This window comes from Xenopus tropicalis, chromosome 2 (genome assembly GCF_000004195.4).
Source record: "Xenopus tropicalis strain Nigerian chromosome 2, UCB_Xtro_10.0, whole genome shotgun sequence".
NCBI classification, from domain to species: Eukaryota; Metazoa; Chordata; class Amphibia; order Anura; family Pipidae; genus Xenopus; species Xenopus tropicalis.
The window spans coordinates 17,781,749-17,801,956 of record NC_030678.2 but is presented as its reverse complement, the minus strand read 5'-3'; positions in this window follow the sequence as shown (position 1 = coordinate 17,801,956).

Below are 20,208 nucleotides of genomic sequence, written 5' to 3'. Positions count from 1 at the left end.
TTAATCAGTGTAATTATACCAGTGTTCTCCTTTGATCCTTTTTTCCCACTGAAAATACCAGAAGATAATAGTGGAATTCATATTATTCACATAAAAGAAAGATTACCATGAAAATACATAATAGAATGTAATTTGACAACATATTTCAGTTTGGATTTTGGTTTGTCTCGTGTACTAATCTATGAACCATAGAGATGATTAATATAACACGATATGTTAGCGAGTATATCTGTAATATCACAACAAGCCTGGAACCATGGCAGGGTTCTTATCTAAGTGTTATAGATCCCTCTGTAGGGCTTTGAAATGTCTCTCTTGCTGTTATCTGGACATTGCATGGCAGCGTTGTTCTTGATGAATTCAGAAATTCTGGCAGAATCCCAAAAAAGTAACATTATTGTTCTACTAAAATGGAAATTATAAATATTTTTAACTTGTTCTGGGCTTGGAGTTTATTGGTTTGTTTTTTTTTTACATCTATCAAGTTTTAGCTTTTTCCTGCTCCTAATCTAAACGCATCATTTATGAACAGAACAACAAGCATAAAATGGGGCAAAATAACCTGGAACTGATATTTCCATACGTTCTGGTGTTTGATCTCCTGGTTTTTGACTGGTTCATGACCTTTTATTTGTAACCTCAGCCTTTCTTAGTACCGTCTAAACAAATACCGGATGTACACATTTGTCACAGTAGCTTCTACTAATAGCCTTGCTCTCTCCAGGGGGAAATTTAGGATTCTTGTGCTTGTTTTAACCCTCATGTCAGCTGGCTGGCACAGTTCTTCTGATTGATGCAGAATCCAGATGTCCTGATCCTCCTATCCTATGCCTTTTCCCATTCACCTGTGGCATTTAGAGAACATAGTCTCCCTTGAGAACTAGAATGGAACTGGTCACCACAAATGGCACCTCCTGTGTTTTGTATGTAGTTATAGGCAATACGTATCATAGGCAAAGGCACCCTCTACAGCCGCGTTAGATGAGCATGTAGGACAGACAATTAAAATCCACTTTCCCTAGAAAACAGACCCAACGGGAGTCAAATACAACCATACCCAAGCATTCTGCTGCCTAACCCAATAGCTGTGGCATGCTATTAACCTATTACCTAATAGTTATTTCTAATGGTGGGTGAGATTCTGCTCACTGCTCTCTCCAGAAGTGACATTACCAGTGATGTTGCTTATAGCAGCCAATCAGATGATTTGCTTTGGTTTTCTAACTGTTGAAATCTAATTGCTGGTTGGTTGCCCTGGGAAACATCACCGGTAATGCTTCACCCCACTTTTTACACAGCATGATAAATATACCCCCTAGTGACCTACCTGCTTTTTTTACCCTGTTAAGGCTCCTCCCCACTAGTGATGGGCGAAATGTTTCGCCAGGCATGGATTTGCGGCAAATTTCCGCATTTCGCCATTGGCGGATTGTTTCGCGAAACGGATGAAAAGATTTGCAGCGGAAAAATTTGCAGTGTGACAAAACAATAGCCGCTGGCGACAAAATAATAGCTGCGCGATGAAAGAATAGCCGCGGGCGACAAAAGAATAGCTGCAGGTGACAAAAGAATAGTCACGGGCGACAATTTTTTTTAACGTGCGACATTTTCGCCGTTTCGCGAATCTTTTGAAAGATTCGCAAATTTTTCGGCGAAGCGAAACGGGACAGATTCGCTCATCACTACTCCCCACACATTATGGTCAACTACAGGTATGGAGCTCCCTTCTGAGCACAGTGGTAGGTGTTATCAGTAGAGGCACTTCTACACCACAGCTCCATAGTGTTCCAGTCACCTCACCTAACAACCAGAGCCACTACCAAAGATAGGGGAGCTATAGGTTAGGCAACAAAAGCAAAGGTGAGCTTCTTTCTCTCTAGCTGCTCACATGGGTCCCTTAGACTGATTCGGCAGCTAATCGGCCCGTGTATAGGCACTACCAACGGGCCTGCCCGACTGATATCTGGCCTGAAATCGGGCAGATATCGATCGGAAGGTTAAAAAATTTAGTCGGATCAGGGACTGCATCGGCTCGACTTTGCCTATACCCGTCGTTATAATTCGATATAATATGATATAATTGGCCCCATGGCCAAATGACCGAATCAGCCTGGATTCTCCCGATGTTGCCCACCCGTAGGTGAGGGGATATCGGGAGAAGATCCGCTCGCTAAGAGAGCTATGGTCTTCAACTGAGGCTACTATATAAAACAGATGTAATCATCAGAGGAGCCCAATTGGACCGGTATTCTAAGGCACTCTTGTAGTTTGGTCAGCTAATTTTTTGATAACATGAAAACAAGGATGACACATATGATTGCCATTTTACTGCTCCACTGGTGTCCCTGAGTAGATATCTTTGAATGGAAAACATGCTGTGTTTATGCATTGGGTTCTTCCTGCTTATGAAGAGAAGGAATGTTCCGTGCACATTAAGCCACAGCCTCGTATTTTACGGTCCATTTGAAGGAAAATAAATGGAAGATAAACCCTTCTTGTGGGTCAGTTGTATTTAGCCTTTAAAACTTGGTCTGTTAATTACCTGACACATTGCCCAGCCATAATAACAACCACCTATTCTCAATACATGACACCCTGGAAATCTTCCTCTATTGGGAGCCCTGTTCTCAGGCAGAGCTAAAATACACAATTTTATTTTATTTAAATAGGTGCTTTTTAAAGATCGCACTCTTTGACCTGAGACGTACACAGTTAAAAACGAGGCATCGGTATGAGAAATATGAGAATTTTGCATCAAAATCTGTGGCAACGTTCCAAAGCATGAAGCATGGAATTCTAGTTTAATTATGACTGTTATTGCATTATCTTGTGAAGGATTTTTCTAGCGTGTAGCATTTTGTTCCAGCCTGGCAAAGCACCAGATCTTTTTAACTGGCCCCTCTGCACTGTACATTATCCTCAGGGCGGCATTTAGCCGCAGTGCCTTTTTAATGTATACAGCTCTAAGGGATTTCTGCAACTGGCTTTACCTACTGCAATTTTGTCCTGCCCTGCTGGAAGATTGTGAGTGATATTTCTTGTAAGTATTTATATAGGCAGAAAGAATCATTATAGGGTTTCCTTAGTGATGGACAAATGCAGCATAGGGCTTCTATAGCTACTGTATACCCCCAAACAATGTAAAACTATACCCCAAAACAATGTAAAACTAAACCCCCAAACAATGTAGGTCTCTATAAAAATATATTGCATAAACAGCCCATATGTAAAACCCTGCTTCATCTAAATAAACCATTTTCATAAAAATATACTTTTTTAGCAGTATGTGCTATTGGGTAATCCTAAATAGAAAACTGACATTTTAAGTACTAAGGGCCACCCCCTGGGATCATAGGAGTCACAGTGCACACAAACAAGCCAAGGCACACATACATGCTAGGCCCCATGAGCCAATGAATGGACAGAGTTCTGCCTTTTGCTCCCACACTACTTCCTGTTACAGTTAGAGCTGCATTATTTTCCGTCAGCTGATCTCTGAGGGAGCACACAGCCCATCACTAAATGGCGGCTCAAGGGAAAGGATGTAAAAGGACAATATTTACTGATATATATATTCCAGTTTGTTGAGATTATTTAATAGGCCACTTAACATAATATAAACTATCTGTTGGTTAAGTATTCATTCTGGGGGTATAGTTTTCCTTTAAATCCAGATGTATTCCCTTCTTTAAAGCTGCACACATTGTTTAACCAGTATGTCTGGCCCTGACCTGTGAAGAAGCATTCATATAAACTTGGGTTGGGGGGTTCTAGGTTCTATACAGATCCCTCACAATGATCATTTTATCAACAAATATCAATAGAAAACTTCTGCCTCTTGGTTTGAACCTATTATTCACTGTAGGTTTGCAGGAAAGGGTTTTCCCCATTGACTTGATACACAAACATCAGATCTTACAATAACTTGGGTGCCAGGGGTCCTTTAAACAACTGTTATTTTTCTGGAACAACAGTGCCTCAGATGTTACTTTAAGATTCAATACAAAGTGCAATACAATCGCTTTGCAGTATATTTAGCCACTTCCCTTTCTGGTATAAGGCACTGACAGGGCATTACTAAAGGGGAACTCCACCCAAGCACAAATTAAAAGTTTGTGAATAGCCGGCCCCCTGCTGCCCTGCTGATCTGGCTGACTACATTGAGACTGAAATAAAATGTAACAGTAGTCGCCTGTCCTCAGCCTGCATCCTCCCAATCCCACAATTCCCTGCTGCACACGTGATGTCAATAAGGAAAGGAACATCACAGTGCAATGCATTGTGGGTTATGTAGTTCCTGCAGGCTGTGTGTAAGCTGTGGAGAAGTTGTTACAATTTGTAACATAACCCCTTTAGTCCGTCCTCCCCTGCCAGGATTTCAAATGATGCAGGAAGAGAGGAACTGTTTTGCAGCTGGATTTCAGCATATAAAAATAGTATTTATTCATACGTTTGGAAGGAACAGATTACAGAGATATATTAGGGGTTTCTGTGTTGTGTGGGGCTCTTTAACAAATTTTGGTTCGGAAGCCGGAGTTCCTCTCTATAGCCAGCAGTAGTACTCACTAGCAAGTGTCCAGTCCCCAGAGTACAAGACCCTCCAGTGGTGCTACACTAGTGGGTGACAGTCAGGGTTCTAACCTTTCTGCTCACCACAATGGCACTTCTGGCTACTCTGCTAATTACCTTCAGCCTGACTTTCACTCATAGGGGCACATTTACAAAAGCACGAACGCTCGAGCGTTCATGCGAACGTTCCGAGCGTATTTTCGCCGATTTTTTTGGGCGTCCGCACGACTTTTTCGTACGGCGCACTACTTTTTCGTACACTGCACGACTTTTTCGGACGTTTGCACGACAAAATCGGAAAGGTTTTACCGCTGTTTACAATTGTTTGGTACGAAAATGTCGTGACTTTCGGATCGCCAATACGATATTATCGTGATTAATACGATTTTTTCGTAAGCATTTTCGTGATATTTGCGATCTTCCGAAATTTTCGTTTTCAATACGATTTTTTCCCATTCGTGATTCGGATTCGTGGATTAGTAAACGTGCCCCCTAGAATGAGTTATAAAAAGATCTAACCTCAAGCAGATCTGCTCCGGTAGGCCGCTCTGTGTGAGTGCACTAGAAGCAATGGCAACGGGACGAGTGTGTACACACAGAGCAGTGCGGATCTGCGGTCAGCCTGGAAACATTTGCCCGACCTCTGATCGGCTGTGTGTGTGCACACTCGGCTGCTGCCATTGCTTCTAGTGCAGGCACACAGAGCGGCATACCGGAGCGGATCTACTTCTCTCAGCCAGGCAGTAAAGCGCAGAGAGGAGAGAAGCAGAGATAGGCTTTGTCTGACCATGCCCTAAGTGTGGAATTAATGGGTATGCTTGACTAAATGTTGGACTACAAAGGGTGTATTGAATACTAACGTCTGAAAATAGCAGTGTTATTGTAACCAAACTGAAAATAATGCAGGGAATATGGAAGTTTTATACTGCGCTGTTAAGTCAGTTCCTGGAGGGTATGAAGATACTGTATTTAGCAATATTGCCTAGCTGCACCATGACCCTAGGTTCAATCCTAACCAGGGCACCCCTTGCCAGAAATGTGCATGTTCTTGCTGTTTGTGAGTTTGGGTTTCATCTGTAGGGATCCATCTGTAGGGATCCATAGGATTAACATGTCCCTATGGCTTTAAACCCTGCACCTTCCTGCTTTGTGCTATTACTGGGCAAAGACCCATGTATCCGTTTTGAGTTCATATATGTGTTTATTGGTTAACAGGGAGACCACTCCCTTGGGACACAGATATAGTGTTAGCAGGGGGGTGGGTCTGCCTCTTTGGCTGCCTTTGCTCTCAGGGGAAGGAGCAAGGAACTAGGCCCCAGTAAGATATGTGCCCCAGAGTGTTGGCACCCACTCTGGTGAAGTCGGGGACAGGGACCCCGTGAATGAGGCCCAGTTAGAGAGCAAGTTTTGTGGAGCAAAGTGAGATAGTGAGGGAAGGAAGCAGAGCAGTTTGGCTCAGAGGAAAGTAGCTGTGGGAGTCCCTTCCAGACAGGCACTGTTGCCTCAGTGTAGGGCCGCGGTTTAGACATAGGAGGCAGGTAGTCTGAACCCTAATCCAGAGTTGCCATGGGGCCCTGAGGGCTAGCGGTGTTCAACCTGAGGAGTGTGGTATCCAGCTGACTGTTCCAGAGAGTGGGCAACTGAACCGGTGGCACTGACCCTGCCCGGGCTCAAGGGGAGTTGGGGGAATGGGTGTGCCCCCTCTCTGTGCTGTCCTCAGGGAAATGCTATGCTAACTGATGTGTGTGAGTATATTGCATAACCCTGCATATTGATTGTCTCTGACAATAAACCAGTTCTATTGTTCATATGCCCATTTGTTATTCAGCACTGCACACAGCTACAGTGAGTTGTAGTTGCACTACACCATAGCTCCGTTTGGTCACTTCTACATAGCGAAGGCCCCTCCTGAAGGATTGAGTCACGTGTACCCCATGCTCTAGACCTATCTAGCCGTGCTGTTGGCTTGGTTACAGCCAAGAAAGGGTTACACATCCCATATTGTACAAATGACAGGCAAGTGAATTGACACCTGCTAAAACTGACCATAATAAGCACATGGTAGTGTTTGTAAATCATAAGCTCATAAGATCATAAGCTGGGGCAGTGATTAATGTGAATGAAGACCAAAGCACGGGGCAATATATCAGTGTTACACAAATACAGAGTGGTGATGATATTACACAATTCAGATATTTTTCTTGCCTGACTAGAAAGACACATTCTCTATCATTCACATCATTTCAGCATGACCCCAGTACATACAGTACAATGGCAATTTTAGCTGAAAACTATGCCAGACTCTAATTCCATTATATAACACTTCTGCGTTTAATTAACTGAGTTAATGTGGACTTAACTTCTGGACATGAAAGCTATTCCTGTTTTCTAGAACACCGTGTTATTTTCACTGATTTAATACTGATGTTATGCGCAAAATAAAATCTGGATACTCTCAAACAGCACCCGAAAGGGCAGTTCCCACTCAGTCTTCAAAAGCTACATTATAGCATATAGCACTTAATATAGGCACAATAACAATGTGTGTTAATGTTTAATGCATTATATTATATACTAATGGGATTCTTCTGAGATGCATTCCTCTTGCAGGACTTTGAAATATGTTTGTAAGGGATTTTTTTTAATAGTTACATATTTATATAGTTAATTTGGGTTAAAAAAAAGACCAACGTCCATCAAGTTCAACCCTTCCAAATGCACATATACAGGTATAGGACCCGTTATCCAGAATGCCCGGGACCAAGGGTAATTAAACCCAATAGGATTGCTTTGCCTCCAATAAGGGGTAATTATATCTTAGTTGGGATCAAGTACAGGTACTGTTTTATTATTACAGAGAAAAGGGAATCATTTAACCATTAAATAAACCCAATAGGACTGTTCTGCCCCCAATAAGGGGTAATTATATCTTAGTTGGGATCAAGTACAGGTACTGTTTTATTATTACAGAGAAAAGGGAATCATTTAACCATTAAATAAACCCAATAGGACTGTTCTGCCCCCAATAAGGGGTAATTATATCTTAGTTGGGATCAAGTACAGGTACTGTTTTATTATTACAGAGAAAAGGGGAATCATTTTTAAAAATGTGAATTATTTGATTAAAATGGAGTCCATGGGGTTTCCAGATAAGGGGTCTGATACCTGTACAAATGTTATGTTCTATGTGGCACTGATTTAGCAAAGTCTTAGTAGATCACATCCACTACCATCCTAGACTCTAGGTTCCTGCTCATCTACTCCTAGAAGGCAATTAAATTAGTCTGGGAAGATCTATTACACATACATGCTGACACAAACTCATAGTATTGCGATTTGAAATGTATTCAAGTATCTTATTCCTTATTACACCTTCCAAAAGCTTTTCTACCACTGATGTCAGACTAATAAGCCTATAGTTTTCAGACTAAGTATGGGATCATTTGTATATCCCACCTTTCCTGCAAGTAGCCTTTGCATTGTCTCTCTTCCATTATTTAATTCTATGAATTCTATGGCCACACAAAAAAAGTTGTGCTGCAGAAACAAAACATGGCAGAAGGGAAATGGGGCAGATTCATTAATCACTACCACAAAACCAGAAAGACTCCATAGACAAAACCAGAAAGCCTCAGCCATAGACACTGACTGTAGGAATAGGGGACATCCCGCTGCCATACCGCTACCAAAAACTGCATTGCATGCTAAGCTGTCATTTCAACATAGAATTCATTTATTACATTCAAAAAGTATACATGTAAGTGCTAAAAGTTCAAATTCAGTGTTAGAAACAGCCCCATGGGACTTCTAACAATATGTCACCATTAACTGGTTACCATGGTTACATTTGACCTTCCTAGCATGCAGTTTAATGGAATTTATTTATAAAACCTTGTTGAGATGCATTTATCATAAAATACTGATTTCCTTTTGTCCCCATTCTTGGGCTATCATGGTCAGGTACAAAAACGTGATAATTGTTATTAAAATTAAAGGTCTAACTACGATTTACTCCTTTTACCTTTGAGGTTAGTCATCGAGGCAGACTGTAAATAAAAAGCTAGAAATAGATTTTGTTTATTATAATAAAATACATATCAAAATGTGCCTTATTGCTCAATTTCATTTGGGTCCCTAGCTTTTCCGAGAACCTGGGCAAAATCTTAGCCTTTCACATTTTTATATATAAATCCTTAGACTCTAGAGCCATTCTTCTGGCAGTATTCTGAATTAAATATTTAGCACCCAGGCGTGCTGATTCAGGTATACTTGGGTGCCTGCATTCTATGTGCCCGATACAGAATGCCCAATAATACAAAGATACTCTCCATTCTAAGAGCTAATTCTCAATCTGAAACAAACCGATGCTTCCCAATAATACATTCCCCTGGAACATTCTCTATCACAAAAGTAATTCTTTTTTTTCTACCTATATTTTTCATGGTCTACTTTGAAAGATATAGGGAATTGATTTTCCCATGCCAGCAGTAGCATTGATCTGACCGAGCAGTTACAGGAATAATACGTGGGTCGTGAGGTGAATCTTTTCAATGAAAAATATTCTTTATGTGTAAGTAGGGGGTTATCTTCCGGTTAGTCTCCCTTAAATAGATCTGAAGGTATGATGTAATGCACCGTTGAGTTTTTTTTTTTCTTCCATCTACTTCTATATATATTCACATTTACACAAGGGATTCAGAATAGCTATATTACTATATTACTATATTACTAGCTATATATCAGTGAAACAGCAGAGACATGTTAATTGGTTCTAGGGACCTTAGACCACAAGCTCCACCCCGGTATGGACTAATGTAAATGGTAAGCAGTGTCTGTAAAGGTGGCCATACACGGGCCAATTGTAGCTGCCGATATCATTCTCTTAGACCGTTTCGGCAGCTTATCGGCCCATGTAGGAGCACAAACAACGGGCCAGATATCGATCGGGCAGGTTAAACAAATTAAGTCGGATCAGGGACCGCATTGGCTCGTTGATGCGGCCCCTGAACCAACTGCACCTATTACCAGCGTTCTAATTCGATCGTTTGCCCGAATAAGCCTGAATTCACTCGATATCGGCCACCCGTAGGTGGGGATATCGGGAGAAGATCTGCTCACTGCCAAGCGAGTGGATCTTAACGTGTATGGCCACCTTAATGCCCTTTGTGATGTGATTGAGCTCCAAAAAAGAACAAGGGTTGCCCATAATAATTTGTCTTTTTATCTAGTAAGAATGCCTCCTAAATATGTCCGACTCAGATGCAAAGATGGAAATAGGCAGTTGATTATCCATTCAAGCAGTAAGTAAAAATTAATTTTCAACTGAATTTCATAAAATGTTGAGATAGCAAAATCAGAGGTACAGGGATATTGCAAACTAGTAAAAAGACAAATGTGAGAAGCTTGGACATGCCAAGAGGTCTTGGGTCAACATCTTCCAGAGTCAAATGCAATATTTTATCAATGAGATAAAACTTAGATTGGATTGGCAGCCAGTCATATGGATGGACAGAGTTGGACAGATGGACAGAGTTAGAGGGATCTAAAACTACTTTTACATCAGTCTGGACAGGTCAACTTATGGGACTGCAGGAAGGTCTGTCTAAACTACCCTCTGGCCCTACACGTGCACATGGATTAATAGTTGATATTAGCTATCAAATCTGTCCATAATTGTTACTAACCTCAGTTCAGTTAATTAAATATGGAATTTTACATGTTTACCGTCAAGAGGAAACCAATGACAGAGGGAACACTGATAGACCTAGATCAAGATAAAGCCACCTCTTTGAATAATGTCATACATTTCACTGTCTTAATTAATGTTAAGTCCCCATTATTTTTATTCCAACATTTGTTTTGCCTTTTATTCCCCACTAATTTCAAAGGATTTAACTATGTAACGTTAGAGGTCTCTTGAAAGGTCATGCTGAGATTGTTTCAGAGAACATTAGAAAGAAACATGTGTTTCACGCTAATGAACTGGTGGGTTTGTTATGGTTCTGTCTGAAAGGTTATCACCTATTATAGTGACAGACTTACAATCTGGACTATTCTTATACTGTAAAGGCCTTGAAATATTATCTACAGGCTTCATGAAATCAAGTCAATCAACCAACTGGAATGAAAAGGTTCAGTACAAAGAGTAAAAATACAAGACATTTCACAGGTTCCATGGGGAATATATTTTATATAAGTACAGGTATGGGATCCCTTATCCGTAAACCCGTTATCCAGAAAGCTTCGAATTACGGAAAGCATGTCTCCAATTGACTCCATTTTAATGAAATAATTCAGAATTTTAAGACTGATTTCCTTTTTCTCTGCACCTTGCACTTGATCCCAACTAAGATATAATTACCCCTTGTTGGGGGCAGAACAGCCTTATTGGGTTTATTTAATGGTTAAATGATTCCCTTTTCTCTGTAATAATAAAACAGTACCTGTACTTGATCCCAACTAAGATATAATTACCCCTTATTGGGGGCAGAACAGCCCTATTGGGTTTATTTAATGGTTAAATGATTCCCTTTTCTCTGTAATAATAAAACAGTACCTGTACTTGATCCCAACTAAGATATAATTACCCCTTATTGGGGGCAGAACAGCCCTATTGGGTTTATTTAATGGTTAAATGATTCCCTTTTCTCTGTAATAATAAAACAGTACCTGTACTTGATCCCAACTAAGATATAATTACCCCTTATTGGGGGCAGAACAGCCCTATTGGGTTTATTTCATGGTTAAATGATTCCCTTTTCTCTGTAATAATAAAACAGTACCTGTACTTGATCCCAACTAAGATATAATTACCCCTTATTGGGGGCAGAACAGCCCTATTGGGTTTATTTAATGGTTAAATGATTCCCTTTTCTCTGTAATAATAAAACAGTACCTGTACTTGATCCCAACTAAGATATAATTACCCCTTATTGGGGGCAGAACAGCCCTATTGGGTTTATTTCATGGTTAAATGATTCCCTTTTCTCTGTAATAATAAAACAGTACCTGTACTTGATCCCAACTAAGATATAATTACCCCTTATTGGGGGCAGAACAGCCTTATTGGGTTTATTTCATGGTTAAATGATTCCCTTTTCTCTGTAATAATAAAACAGTACCTGTACTTGATCCCAACTAAGATATAATTACCCCTTATTGGGGGCAGAACAGCCCTATTGGGTTTATTTAATGGTTAAATGATTCCCTTTTCTCTGTAATAATAAAACAGTACCTGTACTTGATTCCAACTAAGATATAATTAACCCTTATTGGGGGCAGAACAGCCCTATTGGGTTTATTTCATGGTTAAATGATTCCCTTTTCTCTGTAATAATAAAACAGTACCTGTACTTGATCCCAACTAAGATATAAATACTCCTTATTGGATGCAAAACAATCCTATTGGGTTTAATTAATGTTTTATTGATTTTTTAATAGACAATGTATGGAGATCCAAATTACAGAAAAACCCCTTATCCGGAATACTCTTGATCCCGAGCATTCTGGATAATGGCCCGATACCTGTATAAGCTGTATATACCTTATTTAAACACAATTTAAGCATACTGTATATAATATGCCATAATTGTGTGCATTGTGTTCGTCTACTCCGTTATAAAGACATAAGCAAAGCTCTAACATATCTCATATGTTTTCAGACAATGACAACTTTTTGGAAAATAGCAGCAAAACAAGGCTGTTAATTGCATTTCATGAACTGGTACTTAACTGAAATATCTCGTTACAATTTAAGACTCTCCCAAAACGATTTCTCATGGGCTCATGTGACACAGGCGCTAAAGGGTTTGTTTCCGCATCTGGGTGCAATAAACGTCCCAGAATATATATTCACCCGCGTCATCGACGGAGAATTATTGCTAAGAATTAAACAAACGCTGAATCTGAACCTTTATGTATGAACTTCTACAAGGAAGTTGTGATTGGAACCCATAAAAAAGTAACATTTTAGCTAAATTAAAAAAAAAAAAGGGAGCCATCCATTGCCTTCTTCTAAACGTACATTTTTGCTGGCTGTTGTATATTTCACTCACGAGTGCACTTCTGTAGTGATTTTACAAGCAGTGCGGTATAATTACAATTCAGGAAATAAATAACACAGCTTGCCTAACTACAGAATGGCCTGCAGCAAATGTGCTGTAAAAAAAAACCCGAAATAAAAAATACTTTATTGTAATCGGGGAAAGTAACAGAAGCAGAAGTCAATTTCAGCACTTCAGTTCAAGCTCAGTCCTCAAAGCTCATGTATTTTTCAGCGAGACGCTTGCTGTCAGTTTATTGGAGATGGCAAACAGAGAGAACTAGACGAGCAATGAAATTCAACTCAAGCCATGATCCCTGGCAAACTACTGGTCTTGTACTGGGAGGATGCCAGTAGGATTCAGGGGATAACCGTATGGTTATTGTGGGATGTGATACTTGGGTGGGATCCACTCGAGCTTGTGGGTCAATACAGGTATAGGACCCATTATCCAGAATGCTCGGGACCAAGGGTATTCCGGATAAGGGGTTTTTACGTAATTTGGATCTCAATACGTTAAGTCTATTCAAAAATCAATAAAACATTAATTAAACCCAATAGGATTGTTTTGCATTCAATAAGGGGTAATTATATCTTAGTTGGGATCAAGTACAGGTACTGTTTTATTATTACAGAGAAAAGGGAATCATTTAACCATTAAATAAACCCAATAGGGCTGTTCTGCCCCCAATAAGGGGTAATTATATCTTAGTTGGGATCAAGTACAGGTATTGTTTTATTATTACTGAGAAAAGGGAATCATTTAACCATTAAATAAACCCAATAGGGCTGTTCTGCCCCCAATAAGGGGTAATTATATCTTAGTTGGGATCAAGTACAAGGTACTGTTTTATTATTACAGAGAAAAGGGAATCATTTAACCATTAAATAAACCCAATAGGGCTGTTCTGCCCCCAATAAGGGGTAATTATATCTTAGTTGGGATCAAGTACAGGTACTGTTTTATTATTACAGAGAAAAGGGAATCATTTAACCATTAAATAAACCCAATAGGGCTGTTCTGCCCCCAATAAGGGGTAATTATATCTTAGTTGGGATCAAGTACAGGTACTGTTTTATTATTACAGAGAAAAGGGAATCATTTAACCATTAAATAAACCCAATAGGGCTGTTCTGCCCCCAATAAGGGGTAATTATATCTTAGTTGGGATCAAGTACAGGTACTGTTTTATTACTACAGAGAAAAAGGAAAATGTTAAAATTCTGAATTATTTGATTAAAATGAAGTTTATGGTAGATGGTCTTTCCGTAATTAGGAGCTTTCTGGATAACGTGTACCTGTAGTAAGTTCTGTTAAATGGAAATGCAACAAAATGTTCATGGAGTTCATGGAGTTATTTGTAAATGTAAATGGTATTAAAAAGAGTATTTAGGGTCATTTATGAACACGATTCAGTAAGGTACTACAGTCCAAGCTCCTGCACTTGTACATGGTTGCCAATGTGTTCATCCTGCCTCTTCTGATGATGCAAGACTGCACCTTTTGGTGCTGGGGAACCTTGGAGCTGCCACTGCCCTTAACCTGGCTATTGCTCAAGAGTTTTGACTATGGGTCGTGCCAATAGGTGCAATGAATTGGATGCAGATGTCATTATTGAACGTACCCTCTGAGTATGCAACTTGCACCAGATTTTCCTCAAAACCAGTGGCGTAACTAGAGTTTTGTGGGCCCCCTACAGAGGAACCAGCCCAGCCCCAATCTAACCATCTTCTCACTTCTTCTATCCAACTCCATTGATATCTTCACTGGAGAACTGCCGGATGATTTTGGACTCCAGTGTGATGTCATAGTTGCTCCAGTGTGATGTAATAGGCAGACAGGAAACGGGACAGATGGGGTGGGGTAAGGTCTCTTTAATACCACCCCCCCCCCCCCCCCACTGCAGGGGCCTTAATTATGCCAATTAACTTTGACGCAGACATGCAATTACAATGGAATTATGGAAACATGCTGCATTATGGGTATCTACAATTGCACATTTCATACTCCACTGGCATTTGTAAATTACCCCTTTTTCCCCTCCTTTTCTATTCCCAGCACTAATGTGTCTGACTCTTTTGTAGCAGAAGCCAGCTGATTAACATTCCTGTGCATGCAGGGCATTGTGGGAAATGGAGATTTAGCTGGAGGAGCTATTAGATCCCCAATACCTCTGGGCCTTGTTACTGGATATTATCCCAGACAAGCGTCAGCACAGTAATTTCTACCCCCAAAGGTGTAAGTTGCTGCTTCTTGCTGGTTTTAACAATAATCTCTCTGTTTCTTTGAAATGTTTCTTTTGATTGAATTGGGAGATGCGAGAGATCCCGATACATCAAATCTCAGTGACTGGTCCGTTTGTTATACTGTTGGCTCTGGTTCAGGACTGCCAGAAGGTAAAAGCAGTTTGGCGAATCCCAAAAGTCTTCTTTGAACTGTATTGATGACCTAATCCGCGTTTGATAAATGATGGGCCTCAGGCACAATAACTGATAATCAGAGGAACTTTGTGTAGGAGAATAATTTGGGCAAATTGGCCACTTACCATAACACCAGTTTCACACCTGTGAGAGATGCCATCGTATTGAGATGTCCTCGTTTTTTTCTTTTTCACTTGGGTTCTTGGGAAAATGAGAACATATAGAGGATATAAGTTATGTAAATGCCATATAAAATCTGTCAGTGTTCTATCCAGTGTTTATGTCTGTAAATCTATGCTGGATGATGTCTGTTATACACAGACAAAACATTTAATTAGAAAGAGGCTAATAATAATTTTAATAATACCAATACACAAATGCTTTGTTGCTAAAACACAAAATATGTATAAGATTCACAGACGGCTAACTTTGAAAGTAAAATACAGGTATAGGATCTATTATGCAGAAACCCTTTACCCAGAAAGCTCAGAATTAGGGGAAGGCCATTTCCCATAGACTCCATTTTAATCAAATAATTCGGATTTTTTTTAAAAAATGGTTTCCTTTTTCTCTGTACAGGTATAGGATCCCTTATCCAGAATGCTTCTTGATAAGGGGTCTTTCTGTAATTTGGATCGCCATGCCTTAAGTCTACTAAAAAATCAATAAAACATGAAATAAACCCAACAGGATTGTTTTGCCTCCAATAAGGGGTAATTATATCTTAGTTGGAATCAAGTACAGGTACTGTTTTATTATTACAGAGAAAAGGGAATCATTTAACCATTAAATAAACCCAATAGGGCTGTTCTGCCCCCAATAAGGGGTAATTATATCTTAGTTGGGATCAAGTACAGGTACTGTTTTATTATTACAGAGAAAAGGGAATCATTTAACCATTAAATAAACCCAATAGGGCTGTTCTGCCCCCAATAAGGGGTAATTATATCTTAGTTGGGATCAAGTACAGGTACTGTTTTATTATTACAGAGAAAAGGGAATCATTTAACCAATAAATAAACCCAATAGGGCTGTTCTGCCCCCAATAAGGGGTAATTATATCTTAGTTGGGATCAAGTACAGGTACTGTTTTATTATTACAGAGAAAAGGGAATCATTTAACCATGAAATAAACCCAATAGGGCTGTTCTGCCCCCAATAAGGGGTAATTATATCTTAGTTGGGATCAATTACAAGTACTGTTTTATTAAAAGGGCACCATTTAACCATTAAATAAACCCAATAGGGCTGTTCTGCCCCCAATAAGGGGTAATTATATCTTAGTTGGGATCAAGTACAGGTACTGTTTTATTATTACACAGAAAAGGGAATCATTTAACCATTAAATAAACCCAATAGGGCTGTTCTGCCCCCAATAAGGGGTAATTATATCTTAGTTGGGATCAAGTACAGGTACTGTTTTATTATTACAGAGAAAAGGGAATCATTTAACCATTAATTAAACCCAATAGGACTGTTCTGCCCCCAATAAGGGGTAATTATATCTTAGTTGGGATCAAGTACAGGTACTGTTTTATTATTACAGAGAAAAGGGAATCATTTAACCATTAAATAAACCCAATAGGGCTGTTCTGCCCCCAATAATGGGTAATTATATCTTAGTTGGGATCAAGTACAGGTACTGTTTTATTATTACAGAGAAAAGGGAATCATTTAACCATTAAATAAACCCAACAGGGCTGTTCTGCCCCAATAAGGGGTAATTATATCTTAGTTGGGATCAAGTACAGGTACTGTTTTATTATTACAGAGAAAAAGGAAATCAGTTTTTGAAAATCCGAATTATTTGATTAAAATGGAATCTATGGGAGACAAGCTTTCTGTAATTCTGAGTTTTTTATATAATGGGTTTCCGGAAAACAGATCCCATACCTGTAGTAATAAAACAGTACCTTGTACTTGATCTCTGCTAAGATATACTGAATCCTTATTGGAGGCAAAATAATCCTATTGGGTTTATTTAATGTTTGAATGATATTTTAGTAGACTTAATGTATGGAGATCAAAATTACAGAAAGATCCATTATCCAGAAAACCCCAGGTCCCAAACATTCTGGATAACAGGTCCTATACCTGTTTAATATCAGAATCAAAAGTAAAGTGCCAGTAGAAGCCATTAGCATGTGTGTGGACACGTGCTATGTATAAATAAATCATTCCCTTCATAGCCAATATCTATGGGCAAAGTATTAATAAAACATTTCCTTTAGGGGTAATGTCTAGATAAATGTGTTCCCAAGTGTTCTTTGTGAATTCTATTCTTTCAAGGAAATTGTACCTGGTCTATCTGGAATATGAATTATTAATTTAAAAAAAAAAATGAAAATTGTAGCTTTTTAACAAAAAAGTAACATAAAAATGACTTTTGTTATGTTCTGCCTTTATTTCTGCTTTATTGTTAAACTAGTAATGCAGCCCTGCTGTGGAACAGTAGCACGAGCCACTCTGCAGCTAATGAGACATATTTGAGAGGTGTCACGTATTGTTGTAGTTTCTATCTGCTGTCAGTTGATATTGATAAATGTGAATTAGCTTTACAGTGAATAAATGTATTTTAGCTATCTACTTAGGAATATTTTCAATATATTTCTCAGACATAATTCTAACCTTACATTTATCCATATGTACATACATTGGAGAACAGTGGGCAGCAGTGTGGCTCTATGGTAAGCATTGGCGCCTGGAGTTCTAGGTTTGATTCTATGTTCTATCTACTGTAGGTTTGTTTAGGTTCCCTACTCCAAATGCAAGCAGGTTAATTGGCTCCAACTGGGGCAGGGAATGATGTGAATAATGTATAATCAGCAGCCCTGTTAGTAATCATAGGGCCACGCACTACTATGTTAGCAGGGCTTTTTGCCTAGAGGGGTATTACTACTAATTAGTAGTCACCAGGATCCCCTAGGTCAGGGATCCCCAAACTTTTATACTCGTGAGCCCCATAAAAAGAGCTGGAGAGCAACACGAGCAGAAAAAAAAATCATGGGGTTCCAAATATGGGCTATGATTGGTTAATTGGTAGCCCCTATGTGGACTGGCAGCCCACAGGAGGCCCTATTTGGCAGTACACAGTTTTTATGCAACTAAAACTTGCCCCCAAGTCAGGAATTCAAAAATAACTACCTGGTTTGGGGGCACTGAGAGCAACATCCAAGGGGTTGGTGAGCAACATGTTACCCCCGAGCCACTGGTTGGGGATCACTGCCCTAGGTGGTGGGTAATAATGGGAAAAATATTTTGCCAGGTATGGATTTTACAGCGAAAGAATGCTCATAGGCTCCATTGTATTGTGCACCTTGCAATCATGGCCACACCCTGACACACCCCCAGTTATGCCAAAACTCTGCCCAACATCCAGACAAACCCCTCTCACTTTACAAAAGCTCAGCCCGTCAACACTGATGAATTGTGTTTTTCCAAATTCCATGGGGATCGTGACTCCAGTACCCCACTAATGACAGCCCAGTGTATAATCTTTGTAAAGCTCTGCAGTATACGCTGGTGCTATATAAGGGCTAATAATAATGAGCAAATACAAATAAACTGTAGGGAAACATTGACTGTGTGCCTAACCCCACAATGGTGTAACTAGAAACTAAGGACCATGGTGCAGAATGTGACTTGAGTTGTTACCCCCATGTCCAAAGCCAAAGCCTAAAAGTTCTTGATGGTCACTTCAACACATGAACTGTCCCTCACACACAATCACTATTAGACTGTCTCTGAAACCCTGAATGTAACCACTTAGCATGGGGTCTGTATTATATGTAAAGAGTCCATACTGCAATAAAAAGTTGGGATATATGCCAGATAGAATGCCTGTCTCCCCAGAAAAGCACTTGGAATGTTGATGCTAATAGTTATGGTATTATTGAGATGCTCCGAGAACTTGTGAAGGACTTCATTGTAGCAATACATTACTAAAACCATTGTGATTGTTGCAGAATGTTGTAATAAATTAAAAACAAATCCGTTTTTTATTTGTAAGATGTTGAATGTCCTCAGTGAACTTGGATAAATCTCTGGCCAATCACTTCCGTAACAACAACTCCAGTTTTTAATCCATCGACAATGATATATCTGAGGCAATAGGAAAACAAGACAAGAATCCAGATGGGCCATAAATATATTTTGTCCTTATTTATATATTGTTATTTCCTCTACTAGCACTGACTGTGCTGCAGTTTGGTGCAGAAAGAATTTGCTGTCTCATACAAACATATCACTGGAAGATAAACAACAGAATGGACTTTGGCGACTTCAATTTACAATGTTTACATCAACAAGCAGGGCAGCCCACATTATCTTCTAGCTGCTTGGAGTAGCAATTATGGGATACTTTTTATTACTAAATTACTCTGTTTACATAGCAAATAATTCACTCTGCCATTTAAAATGTTATTCTTGAACCAATAATTGTTTTTATAAGCTGTAATATTGGTGTGTAGGCGCCATCTCAGTGCATTGTGCCTGAGTCTGAGCTTTCAGAAGGAGCCAGCACTCTACAATGGAACTGCTTTCAGATAAGCTATTGTTTCTCCTACCTAGGTTGGACTTGGGTGTTTTACCGTTGAGCGCTATTCTCATATCTACCACTAGGTGGGGCATGGGAGCATTTTTAGTCATGCAGGTGTCAGGGAGCTGTTATTTTGTTATCTGTTGTTCTGCTGATTAGCTGTTGGGTTGGAAATGGAGGGGGTGACATTGCTTCAACTTGCAGCTCAGCAGTAAAGTGTGACTAAAGTTTATCAGAGCTCAGGTCACTTGGCTGAGGGCACCTGGGAAGCTAGGAACAAGTCTAGCCTTAAGTCAAACTCAAACTTCAAAATCAAATATAAAAAAATCTTTATGCTATTTTGAAAAACTAATTTCAATGCAAGATTTTTCTGGAGGAGCACTATAAATTGATGTTTTTCCATGATGGAATGCCTTTAGAAAAAGCTCATTCATGGAAAGTAAGCCCCCCAAGCCCCCACCCACTCTGATTCCAGTGAAGCACATGTAATATTAAAATGTAAGAGTGATTAAATGTAGGCATTTGGTTTTCAGCTACTGTATATAAAACAACACAGAACTTTTAATGGTATAAAGAAACTTCATCTGAGAAAAGAAAGAAAAGCAATAATATCCCTTTTGGAGGCTCATTTATAATCCAT